Source organism: Mytilus galloprovincialis, chromosome 9, assembly GCF_965363235.1.
Source record: "Mytilus galloprovincialis chromosome 9, xbMytGall1.hap1.1, whole genome shotgun sequence".
NCBI lineage: Eukaryota > Metazoa > Mollusca > Bivalvia > Mytilida > Mytilidae > Mytilus > Mytilus galloprovincialis.
Genome location: NC_134846.1, coordinates 6,048,184 through 6,063,824, shown reverse-complemented (window position 1 = coordinate 6,063,824; position 15,641 = coordinate 6,048,184). Strand labels below are relative to the sequence as shown.

General features: G+C 31.7%; 1 long non-coding RNA gene across 1 annotated transcript; it reads right to left on the bottom strand.

Annotated features, from left to right (window-relative positions):
- Positions 1-802: 802 nt before the first annotated feature.
- Positions 803-13,050, bottom strand: LOC143044314 (uncharacterized). The gene is made up of 7 exons (XR_012968632.1): positions 12,928-13,050; positions 11,456-11,494; positions 10,238-10,282; positions 8,544-8,626; positions 7,243-7,314; positions 4,569-4,713; positions 803-931 (listed from the first exon to the last, which is right to left on the bottom strand). It is a non-coding gene; the product is annotated as an uncharacterized LOC143044314 (long non-coding RNA).
- Between the last annotated feature and the right edge of the window lie 2,591 nt (positions 13,051-15,641).

Sequence of the window (15,641 nt, the reverse complement as noted above, 5' to 3'; positions counted from 1 at the left end):
AATTTTCTGTTCTGACAAATTCCGACCTTTCAACCACAGTTTCATTTTAATTCGAGCAGTCTAGGCTTTTATCGTTTTAATCATTCTAAACATCCAAGCAGTGACGTCACCAAAATGCAAGAAGTAAAATAACAAAAATACCAAACTTCGAAGAAAATTCAAAAATGAAAGTTTTTATTTGAATGGCAAAATCAGAAGCTCAAACACATCAAACAAATGCATAACAACTGTCATATTCCTGACTTGATACAGGCATTTTTTGTGCAAAAATTATTTACAATAGGGCTGAAGGTTCAAGTTCAAAACTGTAGCAGTCATATTAAAATTCAGGCTTTTCAAAATGATTAAAAGTTTGCGCAACCTCATTTTTACCGGGTCATTCTGAGCAATATGAACTACTGACCATATGTCCAAGACAAAATACTTATCAATAATAAAAGCTATACATACAAGATGCATAATATATACAATGAGAAGACGTAATAATTCAATTTATTAGTTTACTTGTTTGAGACTTTTAGCTTATAGTGTATGCATAGTAGTTCAACAATACGTTTTAGTTCCATTTTGTACATACGTAATGAAAATTATAACTCAAAATGCAAATAAGTGTTTACATGTAGGCAAAAAACAGTGCGACCTGCCCAACTAAACGGTACGATTTAACAGAGAGATACCAAAGTAAACTCAAACTCTTCGTCGAAAATAAACTGACGAAACCATGACAGAAACAAAACGAAAAGAAAACAACAATATACAAAACACAACGTATATTGTTGCTAATTAAAATGCATACTACTGGTTATTTTTAAACATTTACTGATTTGATAGTATTTGTGTGTTGTGGTTTTACTTTATAATTTTCCATCTTTATTAGTCTTCAAATGTTGTAGGTAAACAATCATTTCCTCCGTTTGTTCGACTGACGGTCCTAAAATGTAAACGAGTCAAATTGTTTCACATTTAGCATGTTTATGTATCGGATTATCATAAAAACAAAAGTATGATTTCTTGTCGATTCACATCGCCTTGGAAATAGACCTTTATTTTCTGTTGAACATGCTTATTACGATAACGATTCGGTGCTCTTCGTATTTTGAATGTTTTCTATTATATATACCTTTTTCTTTTATACTATCAAATTACCAAACATCCTCATCTTTTAAACACGAACAGCTACGTAACTTAATATTTGGAGGGGGTATTCTATTTTCTCCTGATTCTCTGTATTTAAAAAAACGATACTATTGCCAACTAAAATGGAGAAAATAATTATTTGGAATATTTGAATATCAGCTTTTTATGCCCCACCTACGATAGTAGAGGGGCATTATGTTTTCTGGTATGTGCGTCCGTCTGTTCGTTCGTCTGTCTGTCCGTCTGTCCCACTTCAGGTTTAAAGTTTTTGGTCAAGGTAGTTTTTGATGAAGTTGAAGTCCAATCAACTTTAAACTTAGTACACATGTTCCCCATGATATGATCTTTCTAATTTTAATTTCAAATTTAAGTTTTAACCCTAATTTATACGGTCCACTGAACATAGAAAAGGATAGTGCGAAGATCAGGTTTAAGTTATGATTAAAGTTTTTGGTCAAGGTAGTTTTTGATGAAGCTGAAGTCACATCAACTTGAAAACTTAGTACACATGTTCCCTATGATATGATCTTTCTAATTTTAATTCCAAATTTAAGTTTTGACCCCAATTTCACGGTCCACTGAACATGGAAAATGATAGTGCGAGTGGGGCATCCGTGTACTATGGACACATCCTTGTTTGTTATGAAACAAGAGAAAAACATATCACCCCTATTTTTAAAGTTAATATAAGACATTACTTTCTAATTAATACACCTTAAAAATTCACTTATTTCTTCCTTCATGCATTTACAGTAAAAAAAAATGTAAATAACAGAATAGTGATTATTGACTTTTATTATTACATTAATTAGTAAAATAATACTTAAATTAGGAGGTGTGCGTAGTTATATCATAATCGGTAAAATACGATACAATTTCCATCAAATCTTTGCATCAAACAAATTAAAATCAGAAATTGCACATTTTCAGATTTTTCTTGTCATTCTTCACACATTAGGGTATCAGGATTGGCAAAAGAATTGTTCAACCCCTCGATGTGTAATACAACAACAAACAAATCATAAAATATGCTTTATCTTTATAATGCCTATTATACATTTATTTTTTTATCAATGCTACTCAACATAGAAATGAGTTGGTCTTCTGTACACTGTGATTTTGTGAGTTTGTTGTAGACGAAATATGTGGCTGGGGTTCCTAATTATATTAGGAGTTTGTCAATTTTGTCGATATGTAATTAATCAAAACTTACTTATGGAAAAAAGAAGTTATATTGTTTTGAATTTTGTTAAATCATTGTTTCTGAACACATCCAGTGGTTCTCAACTTTGAACGGTATATATCGTCAATTGTGTTTTGGGCACATGATCAGTTGATACATTTTCGGACAAATCAATTGTTTGTTTCACTATTTTTCGGGGAAAATAGAAACAAATGTCTGTTATCATCGATCTGTTAACGAGGAAATAATTAATGAGATTAAAAGGGGGACGAAAGATACCAAAGGGACAGTCAATCTCATAAATCGAAAATAAACTGACAACGCCATGGCTAAAAATGAACAAAGACAAACAGACAAACAATAGTACACATGACACAATATAGAAAACTAAAGAATAAGCAACACAAACCGCACCAAAAACTAGGGGTGATCTCAGGTGCTTCGGAACCTATTCATGATGAGTTCCTTACATTAGTCGCATCGTACATTGTATATCAATTTATAACGTATGTAGATTCATTTTGTTAGCGATCCGCTTATCTGACAATCCTCAATGGCAGTCAGCAGTTTTTTTAATGTTATTATTATTTTTTTCAAATAGAAGAAGACAAATATTACTGAGTCTTTTTTGTTCTTATTTATTTTCAAGTTCATGATAAGCACCATTTATTTATTGGTTTAGTGTGGGTTTTTTTTTTAATTTGAGTCCATTCATTAGAACTAACTAACTTGCATGAAATCAATGAGACAGCATTTATTGTTATATTAAGTTTGTTCATACAAGGATTGCAAACTAATTTCCTTTTATTCAAAATAATGAAGATTTTACGTTCAGAATACTTTCATTATGATCTCTTTTAAGTTTAAATGAAAAAGGTAGGACCAGGTATCAGTAATGAAGAGGAACTCCTGTTTTTTTATCATTTTAATCCTGTCTTGATCTATTATTCATAAATATTTTGACTACCCCTTGTATTTTTTTAGTAAAAAATATTTTTGTGTTAAAATGATTTGGTTACAGCAGTAAAAATACTTACCAAAACATAAATATTAAATTAACTCTTGGAATATTAAATTAAAATTAAATTATTGTCCCTATTATGGCACATAGGGACACATGTATAGGGCCTGAGTTCTGAGCGTATTAAGTGGCACAAATTTGACATATTATAGTCCAAGTTATGTTACATAACATAATTTAAATTCAGCATAGCTTCCCGAGAAGTTAAGAAAGAAAATTACGATTTTAATTTTCTGTGACCAATTTTTTTCGTCGACTCCTTGACTTTGAAGACACATTTTTGGGAGAAAAAAATGAGTTTAATCCATAATTGAGTTGAGTAATATATTTCTTATAATTACTCAAGAATGTTCACTTAAAAGGAAATTAGTTTTAATTCTTGCAAAAAATTACAAATTCCAAAATAAAGGAAGATGTGGTGTGAGTGCCAATGAGACAACTCTCCATCCAAGTAACAATTTAAAAAAGTAAACCATTATAGGTCAAGGTACGGCCTTCAACACGGAGCCTTGACTCACACCGAACAACAATCTATAAAGGGCCCAACATTACTAGTGTAAAACCATTCAATAGTTATCAAAGATACCAGGATTATAATTTAGTACGCCAGACGCGCGTTTCGTCTACATAAGACTCATCAGTGACGCTCATATCAAAATATTTATAAAGCCAAACAAGTACGAAGTTGAAGAGCATTGAGGATCCAAAATTCCAAAAAGTTGTGCCAAATACGGCTAAGGTAATCTATTCCTGGGATAAGAAAATCCTTAGTTTTTCGAAAATTCAAAGTTTTATATTCAGGAAATTTATAAAAATGACCACATAATTGATATTCATGTCAACACCGAAGTGCTGACTACTGGGCTGGTGATACCCTCGGGAAAACCAACAGTCTAGCACAGAAGTTGACGACTTCCACAACTATCGACAACAGAGATTAAAAGATGTGCAACAGATGACTTTATAGGCGACTTAAAAACATTAGAAAATCAACACATTATATTCCTAATAACTATATATCAAAGGAAAACAAGGTTCATGACTCAGTAAGAGTACACTGACATTTCGATTAATGAAATACTTTTAAGACGTCTAAAAAAAAACTCTTTGTATAAGCAGTTCATGCAGAACACCTGAGAAATAGTTCAAATTTGTAGAAGTCCTAATACGTTATGCTTACAAGAGATGTAAAAAAACAACAGGGGGGATACATATTGAAGTACCTACTCTTATTACACAGAAAACTATTGCATGGAATACTATGGGTCAAACCAGTGCAACACTGGCCACATGAACCAAGGCTGCGTGCCGTATATGAATTATGTCGTCGTCTTCTCCCCACACTATACTGAGACTCTATAAGATCACAAATCTGAAACCAAGACAAAAAATGTTATCCTTTTTTTTTTTTTTTTTCTAAAAATCAAACGCATTTGCTATCATAGAATAATATTGATTAGTGAGTGAAATGGTATAACTATATGTTGTATACAGAGATCTAGAACTGACATTAGGTAAAGCTAATTGACAATCAAATTAAAAGTTTGGAAACCACCACATCTTTGTGTAAAAGCAACTTCATTACAGTCAAGTGATTTCAAGGTGAATCATGAAATGCTGGGTTGGGTAAAGAACTGGTTGATTGCGAATGTCTCCTATGAAATTCGTGTCTACGGTTATGTTGTGGGTTTTTTACGTAACACATTTATGAAAATTCACCCTTGTATAGTTGTATTGCTTATTTTCTTCGATGTTTACTTGATAATAATTATAGTAATAACTGCTTAATTAGTTTGAAGTATTAATCGCTTTCATGTTCTTCAAGATACTACAACACTATTTCAGCTATTTCAGTTATTCCTAGTACATTCTCAATAGTAATTCTATAGAAAACTTTCCGTTTTGTTTGCAATGAAAACCATGAGTTCTCATTTTATAACTTTAGGAATGATGATAAATCGAACAGAAGGAGAAGTTGAAATAACATGTAAATGGGGAGGATGCCCGAGTAACAAACTTTGTAACTTATGTTGTGACCACTTGAAAAAGTGATGTGCTGTATTAGTGGGAAACGTGTTAAGAGAAAGAAATGGGGGTAATGTTATACATAAAACATCTGTTTAATCATAAAATAAAAAGGTTAAATGATGTGTAATGTTTTGTAACGTCTTGTGGTCTTAAAAACGGAAATAATTCACACATTTTTCGAGTCTCGGGTCCAATACAGCTTACCTCGAATATATAACAGGGCCGTTTTAGAAACAGCAAGTTAAGAACACTATAGTATGAGTGCCAATGAGACAACTATTTATCCAATTCACAATTTGTAAAAGTAAACCATTACTGGGTTAAATCACAGTCGTCAACCCGGTGCTAATGTGCTTTGTATATATATCGTTTTGTTTTGTCTTTGTTGACATTGGTTTGTTTTTATAGTGATTAAAATTATAACACAAAACAAATTGCACGAGTCCTGTTTCTATTTATATCAATATTTATGATTTTATTGCTTTTATAGCCATCTGAAGTATTCGAAGGTCAACTCGACGGTTAATTAGATGGTGTCTAGACTAAAATTCACACGAAACGATGCTACGTATTATCATCGAGCCCATGCCCTGTAAATTTATTATTTTAGACTTTTTATAATTTGGATAAATGGTTCACATTGTTATTAAACAAATATGAGAATTTGAGTCAAATCGATGAACATATATTTGAAGCTAGTGTCGCTTTAAGGACTTTCCGTTTAGAATTTTTGTCGGGGTTCGGTAATTATGCTATTTATCTTTTTCATTAAGATTAGATATACATTAGACGAAACTCGTATACAAATTTATTTGTCAAAAGGAGTTTAACTGGTGACATTACAAAAATTGTCAATGATTCGACCAAAAACAAAAACAAAAAGATAAAAATAAAAAGACATCAATATAAGGAAAAAAACAGTTCACATAGAAAAACCCAGAAATGTTGATATTGAGCATCACAAGACCAACAGAAATGGAGAAAACTCATATACTCTGGAAAAGTACCTGTTCCCGCTCCAACAATGGTACATATCCCGCTACTCATTGGAACTAAATATTCGATAGTTAGTCGCATGTTGTATTGTGTCATGGTCTAGGGGAAGAAAAGGTCTGGATTGTGTCTAAGATAATTTGAACTTATCCGTGCTAATCTGTGATACAGATACTACATAAGAATCAGTCAAGTTAGGAAAATTATGAATTCTGTAAGTACAGACACTCGACGTTCTATTATAAATCATTCAACATTTTCTTAATATAAAATAAGAAGAGAAATATGCAGATAAATCTAAACTTAAATATTAATATCGGTATTTTGGTGATTTTCCTTTTTGGTAACATAGATATAATATTGATAAATCATTTATATATAATATAAATTTAATATAATACAGATTTGGTTATTTAGATAAGACCGTTGGTTTCCCTGTTTGAATGGTTTTACACTGGTCATTTTTTGGGGTCCTTTAAAGTTTGCTGTTCGACGTGAGCCAAGGCTTCGTGTTTGAAATATAATGGTTTACTTTTGTGACTTGGACTGAGAATTGTCACATTGCCATTCATTCCCCATTTTCTTATATCTAGATCAAAATAACATACGTATTGCATACCACTGGTTTTTTTTTTCTTCCATTCGATTTATTTGGTATATTATATAATAGTCTTTTCGATGTGTTGTCATAGACAATAGACAATTCAAAATATCTATGCTTTCTTATCAGACCTTCCGAGCATAATGGATAATTATTTATTTGCTTAATATAACACATGTGATTGGTTTTTTTTCAATTATGAATGATGTGAAATAAAATTGCCTTCCTTTTCATCTTCAAACATACTAAATACAACATGTACAAACAAAACATATTTACCAATTTCGATCTGCATCCTGCTGTTATCTCCAAAATCAACGAAGGATTCACGTCTTTGTCTAGAAAACACTTCTAAAATTTCAAATATTATGTAAAGTTGAATCTTGAATTAAATTACGTATTTTTTTATGTTCATACATGTACGCGTAAGTTATTGGATATCAATCTAGCAATAACCAATCAACAGTCAAGAACAAAAGAACACTGAACCATAATTTATTATTTACTTGTTTACTTATCATAAGATATTTAAGGAACAGATATCATTTTGTTGGCACATTATTGGGCTTGATATTCATATGATCATTAAGACATAACCTTTCAATCACATTAAATGAGGTCTGGAGCTGACATGTCAGTAATAATTATTGCTTTTAGTCCTTTGTTAATTTATGTAACATCGTTATTCTGCTTACTAGTTTCTTTTGTTACCTATTCTGACATCGGACTCAGATTTCTTTTAAACTAAGTTTTACTGTATGTATAGCTACAGTATGTGTTTGTTTAAACTGCATTGGCTAGAGGTGTAGAGGAAGGGTTGATATCTCACACCGCCACATGATTGCGCTTGCCCCAAATCAGGTGCCTCTTGGTTATAATTTGTTAGTCTTGTATGTTTTTTTACTCTATTTCATTTATATGTTTCAGAGTTTACAAATGTAATCAATTGTGATAACGCAAATTGAAACGAAATTCTTCAGATTTATTCTTAACATAACTTTTTTTTTAATCTTTCAAAAGTTCATTTTATTTGTATTATCCATCTTTTTTTAATATTATTTAATTTGACGCCTAAACAGCTTTGTATTTCGACAATAAGAAAGAGCATAACAAAAATATACCGGAAAAGGAAACTCTTTCAGGAAATTACCGTGTATTTGGTATAAGTCTTTTAAGTAAGCTCTAATAATTCCAAATGTTGACTTAAGCAAATACCATGATGTCAACATTTAATTTATCATTTAGTTTCAATATTTAAGTTCAAGGTTAACAAGGTGTACCAACAATTTTATTTCTGATTACGGGATTCTTTGTTTTCCTCATCATCATAATTTAAAGGAAAAAATCCCGTACAAGTCCCCCATCCATGGGATTTAAGGTTCCAACGGAAATCACATGAATAATTTAAATACCAATGTATTCTACAAGAATGATATTTACAGGATACAAACACTTAATAAAAAGAATTGTATATGCACCAATAATACGTTAACTTTACAAAATGATTATATCAAACCGAGTAATGAATATTCCGAGGCGTAGACGAGAATATAATTTTAAATAATTAATGCATAGAGTACCTCATCACTATCACTGCACACTACAGTTTTGTTAAGGCAGTTAAGCATGTTTTCTTCTTTTTGGCAGCTTAAACAAATTAAACCTGTGTAGAGGAAGGAAAAAACACGTATTATTCAGTTTTATTAAATAATGAATATAGACATCACGTGCATTCATATGGTAAGTGAAAATATTTAAGTAACGGTCAGTCAATGGAAAGGTTTATTCTACGAATTTTGGTCCGAGAGGTTTTCAGTATACAGCTTTTAAGATTCCGAGCTTTAAAAAAAAATTACTAATTAAAAACACTAAATATCTATAAGAAGATGTGGCGTGAGTTGCAATCACACAACACTCCATCGAAGTCACAATTGAGACTAAAATCACGTACAAAATTTGAAGGAAGCAACAATACTGAATAACTGGATCATTCTAGGTCCTGTGGTAGATTACTTTGCAATATATATAGGTTTGCTAATTGTTGAAGGAACCGGTTCAGTGGTCTCGTGGTAGCATATTTGCAGCGTGTACGGGAGAACCTAGGTCCAAACGCAGACCGGATCAAATTAAAGACTTTGAATTGGGTATTTGCTGCTTGTTCGCTATTGAAGGAGGCGTCACGACCGACACGGAGCCAGAAAATAGTGTCCGGGTAAGATTACAAGTCTGCCTGTGGACTTTTATCTTATCAACTAGCACTCTTTATAAAATCCATCTCAGCGTGTCAGTCTAGAACAAAGCAGCCAGGGTTAATATTCATTTTATTTTTAAATAATATTGTCCTGAATATAATATAAATTTGCCGTTAAGCAGCCATTCATCATCATTATCGTCGTCATTATCATCGTTGAAGGTCGTAAAGTGACCAATAATTTTTCACTTATGTGTCATTTTGTCTCTGGTAAAGAGTTGTCTCATTGGCAATCATACAAAATATTCCTAATAATTTTACAATGAAATAACAAAAGCAAAAAAAATTGAGAATGGAAATTGGGAATGTGACTGTTACGGCCAGAAATCGCCTTTAAATTGTAGCCAACAAAAGACACAAATCAATAGTAAAATTTAACAATATTTATTATACAAAAGTTTACAAGAAGTATTACACAAATATTACTGTTAACTTAACTGTCAAAATATGAGTTCAATCTTTTATCTTTATCTGTATCCGGATATCTTTCGGAATCCAATCTGAATATTACGTTCACTTCTACGGTCACAATCCAGTATGATGTTGTTTGTAGAATTAAAGTGTCAATCCAAATGTTATGAATATTAATGTCTATCGATGTCTAAGTCTAAATCCAAGAGTGAGACTTTTACTTTAGTGTCTGTATATATATATAGTTGACACGGAAAACTCTAGAACATTCTATAAATGGAAAGTTCTAGAAACTATAACGGAAGTTTCTGGAATAACGTAGAAGTTTAAATTACGCATCTTTGATAGGGATCATTCTGGAAAGTTCCAATCATTCTGTAATTGTTCCAGTGATTTCTAAACTGCACAGTTCTAAGATATTCTGTAAACAACTATCAGGCCACACAACACAAATTAGGCCAACATAAATAAATATAATAATTACAATATCATAACAGTGACAAAAAGACAACAACCCGACCATAAAAAAAAACAACAGCAGAAGGTCACCAAGTGACAGTCTACAAGTTTTCTGTTAACATCAATATTTAGCAAAACTATATTATTACTCACCTCAGCATTGATGTAGAAGAGTAACTCCGACAAGCAAACTAAAAACTATTATCGAAAACGATATTTTATTGCCAGCTTTTAAAATAAATAACGTTAAATATATTTTGCAAGGGTCATTCATATTAAAGGGGCACTAGCTGTCAAATTCTCATATTCGACTTATAACATACTAAAACGTATATCCAAATAAAAAAGTCAACTTCTAATTGTTAAATAATTCTTACACTATAAAAAAGAAGGTTTTTTTCTACGTTATTTCGATGTGTTCGCACTTCCTACATGTAAGCTAACTTCTGTTTCAAGAAAAATCCTCTGCAGTAAAATATAAATTTATAAGCGCTGATTTTTTTCTTCTGAACTACAAAATTTCTTAAGTAATGCACTACCAATCGCATTTCATCGCGTTTCTAAAAAATTTAATCGTAATTTTGCGTGCCTGTACAATCATTAAATACATAAAATCATATGAAACTTTTGCAAAACACGCAATGAATAAGTTTATGAAGGCCTTAAGGTGGCACGGTAGTATTTCCTGGCCTATAAGGGATAATGATAGCCTTTTTAGAATTTTCGCCACTTTCTGACACTGCCAAAAATTCTACATTGAAATTCACAATCAACTGATTAACAGAAGTACTTTCATTTTACTATTCAGAAATGAATTTGAATGTGTATCATAACCGTTTACTTTTTTTGCTATCTAAAAAAATTAAAGCCATAATAAGTAGTGCTTTTGGTCTTTTATCGTGCAGTGAATACACTTAATTCATTTTCATCTGTTTGAGAAAGTATGTTCAGTTGATATTGTATTTTTTGTCCAATCACACTGTTTAGATATATTGACTTAGGTAGGGTACTCGAAAGAACATCCTAAATTCTGGAATGCAAATACTATCGTGCTACCTTTAACACCATCATCTGCAATACTTACTACCAATAATTATCGTTGTTCTGGCATTAACTCGCTAAACTTTCCATATAGTTTATCTTTTTTTTCAATAAATGTTTAACCGCTATGTCTTTTATGCGGAGATTATATCGATATAGGACATTTTCGAATGAGTTTGTGTCATATCAATTAAAAAATCAGCATTACGATAAGAAACATTATTAAAAGACTTTATCTTTAATTTGGTGCTTTGTGGGTAATATTTCATTGCGAGAGAAAAATCAACTATTATGCGATTATCATAGATACTGACTCTGTATTGTTCTTACCAAACGAATTCATTCTCACACTTGTGTCCACTTGAAAAACTGCAAAATCACAATTTTTATTACTAGTATATGTTCAGTATATATAATTCGTCTAGATATCACCAAACAATGTAAGATCTTTGGATTTGCATTAGCAAAAATTGTGCTCCTCTTGACTGGCCGGGATTCGAACTCAAGCTACTGAGATGTTGTGGCACCCAATCGCATTGTATTGTGCCCGACACGCTAGACCACTCAGTCCTCTATCCTTTACAATAATAAAGCTTTTGGTGTCCGAAATTTTAGGTATATAGATTTATACGTAATATTCGAGTGTCAGCTGTTCAAAAAATAATAGGATACACAAATTAGATTCACCTCAAGGGTGACTAGGGAATGCAAAAAAGGTCCCATTAATTTGATCTTCCGACTGGCAATAAAACCTTACTAAAGTTGGGCGTCTAGATCTGTTCTCTGGGATGCACAAGTACGCAGTCTCGCACGGATAAAATGACGACGTTTAATATAATGTTTTTTGTAAAGAGGGTGCCAAGCTCTGTGCACCTGTATTTCCCTCACAACAACATTTTGAGGAATCCGTAGATTATCTGTTACAAGGCAAACACCACCATTCAAAGACATTCAACATTTATCTGACCTTCGTCCGGATTACCTCGAAAGCAGTACCTAACTATTGTATGTGTTGTTAATTGTTCTCGATAGTGTAAGAAATATTTGTCACTGGAAGTTGTTAAGCAACCAACAATGCATCAATTAATGTACATTCTATCAAAAGTGTCTTTGTATTCAAGTGTTTTGTATTCAAGTGTCTTTGTATTCAAGTGTTTTTGTATTTAAGTGTCTTTGTATTCTTTCTATACATGTAGGTAGATATAAACAAAAAAAATCGTACTGAAAATGGATAACTCTAATTAAGGAATGACTGTAATATTTTTTCTGTCTATGAAGAAATAACATAAAAAATTTGGTGCACACTGAATAACGCGCGTAGCTGGTTACTTAACAGTGTGTACCACACTTTTTATGTTATTTCGAATAGACAGAAAAAATATTACAGTCATTTCTTATAATCTAATTCTAAATTCCATTTTAAACCGTAGAAAACCATGAAAAAACGTTGATGACGTCACGGTCACATGACTAAATTATGTCTATGGGCTCATAACAAAATAACGTCAGCCAATCAGAGGACGCGTTACATCCAAAATTAAATTATTACAAAATATGAACGAAGGAAGTAAAAACAATGATAAAAAGGATAAACTTTGACCTTGAAACAACCAATAGTAACTGTAGATTTCTACTCAAGTATCCACTTATAACTTTCAATTTCGATTTACTCCCGAAGTCCATGTTTTCTAAAAGTTTCAATTATTCTAGCAATAATTCTACATTTAGGATATTGAATATGTAACCAGCCAAAAGTGATCTACCTTCAGTATGCTAATTTACTTTTAATGAAGTTGACCTACCTTTAAAAGTGTTCTTACATACAATCAGGAACTCTGCTTATTTATAATGTGTCATCCATATCTATGTTGCACCTAAAAGTTGTACACATTCCATACTTAGCCTTGAATTTACTACATTTCCTTATGATAACACCAATAAACTAACCAATCCATGCCACATTCTATAAGTGTCTGTCCCAAGTCGTGATCAGTAGCATGTAGTTCAGTGGTAATCGTTGGATCATGTCTGGCCTATTTGTTTTTCGTAAATTATTTTGTTATGACCTAAGTTGCCATACCCCTGGTTCATCAACTGTCTACTCAGAGACTGGTAACGTTTTACAAAGTCTTTATATTATCTGCCTTTTTTATCTTCTTTTTTTTGACAAGTGTCTAAAGGAACTAATAAAAATAAATAGAGGTCGGGAAGTAGAGGTGCATAGTTTAGGAATGCCGACAATTTGTCGGAATACAAGGCAGCACAAGAACCCGCAAAGTGCAAAAGGATTAATAAATGTCGCAATAATTTGTTGTCCAATCCACTCTAAATAAATATTTTTAAAGTGTAGTAAAAAGTAAAGCAAAGTAATCTTTGATTGGTTAGACATTCGCATAAGTACTAATAAGAAAAACATAGTTTTCCAAATAGCTCCCGCCGTGTTGTGTTTCTGTTGTATCATAGTTCTTCTCTTATATTATAGCTACCTAAACCTCTCATGGCGTGATATTTAATTACAAAGACACAATATGATATGATGTGATACTTGTTTTATTGTGTTTAGTAAATACCAGATTTGTTAAAAAAAAGTAAAATCACAAAAATACTAAACTCCAAGGAAAATTCAAAAAGGAAAGTCCCCAATCATAATAATAGGTTCTTTAATATACTTTTCCTGTCAAAAGTTGTTGGATATATCTATGCACTCCGACTGCCTCTGTTAAAAAGCACTGATCATATCAAGATACACAATAGTGCTAAAATCCGCGTTAAACTCAAATAATAACTCAATCAGTCTTGTATGAACCCTTTGTCGATCCATTGATCGCTATCAATATGAAATTGCCTACGAATCTTAGAGTTAGATTAATCAATATTTACTACATATATAATAATGTGTCTGTTCGAGTTTAGAAACCTGTGTCATAATTCTATGTTTATGCTTTGGATAGTTTTGGTTTTGATTGTTATCATATAATTCTTTTAGAATCGAGACATGTTTTAGCCATGCTTATTGTTTATACACTTCTTTTTGTTTTGTTTGAAATGCAACAGGCTCTAAGTTCAATTGATAACATTAAATTTAAGTCGGTTAAGTGAAAACATAGCCTTTTTGGAGTTAGCTCCGACTTTTACTTATATCCTGAGACGCACCTGAATATTACATTATTGTATTTGGTAACGCTAGAAGCGCGTCTTTAGATTTATATAATACGCATGTACGGTGAACCAATTAAATACATTTTGTACTTATTTGAAAACAACAGAAACTCAGCTTTGAACTTTTGGGATACAGAGGTATATAGAGGTCATACAACCCAATCATTCAAATTGTAACTGGAAACAATAGAAAAAGGTAAAATCACATGATTCGCGTCTTTGGGGCTTTAAATACGAAGAAGCGCAGTAGACAAATTGTATTGAGAAACAAACTTAACACTTCAAATCCTAAGATTTATCATAGCTATGAACTTCCAATGACATTACATACGTACGCGATACCAGTTTTAATTCATGTTCTGTAGATACGGAGATGTAAAATGTGCTAAGTAGAGGTGATCCAATATCCAAAGGAATAAGAAAATATTACGCAGTACAGGTCAACAGAAATTCAACTTAATTACGCTGGTTGGTTTGGTTTTCTTTGCAAAAACGTCACAGGAAAAGGTTGTTACCTGTTTAAGGAATACTATAAAGAAAAACAGAAAAAATAGAGAGTCCCTTATACAATGGCAAAACCAAAAGCTAAACCATTTGGTACAGGCATTTCGTACGTAAAACAGGAGGATTACATCTGATTTTCTAGTTATATAACTTTCAACTTTTGACAGTTTTAAACTATTCTTTACTCTGTAAATACATAGACGTGAATAGTATGATCATAATTTATTCAAAGGAACTAGGTTAGTCGATTTTGGTTTACCCTTGCAGAAACGTCGCGAATAATTTGTTACCAGTTTCATGAATAACATTTGCATCCAACTCCCTTCTGTATATGGCAGTTTTTATTTTAATCATTCTAAACGCTTACCGATTACACAGATATCAATCTTAGTGATATATTAGAAAGCCAGCCACTTGAAAAAAAAAAAATTTTAAAAATATTATACAATTATGAATCCTCTTAATTTGTATCAAAACTTGCAAACACGATTTACAATACTTATGCAACCTTTCAATATCAGTAATTGGGATTTTTATATGATTAGTTATTAGCGCATTAATTCTAATTATACAATGTTATATGTCTCGTAACGGATTTATTCTCAGATAAATATATCATGCACATGTCTTATTAGATGCATAACATCAATAATAACGGTCATCTGCCCTAAATAATAATGAAGTATCATTTTAACATCTGGTTTTTTTTTCTGTTACACTTAACGTATACCAATTGATACCGATTGATACAATGACCGTAGTTTAACTCGGTGAATTGTACTATAATTACTACTAATTAATAATTTCCGTTATTTGTCACAATAGCTGTTGGGTAATAAGGAAATATTTTTTG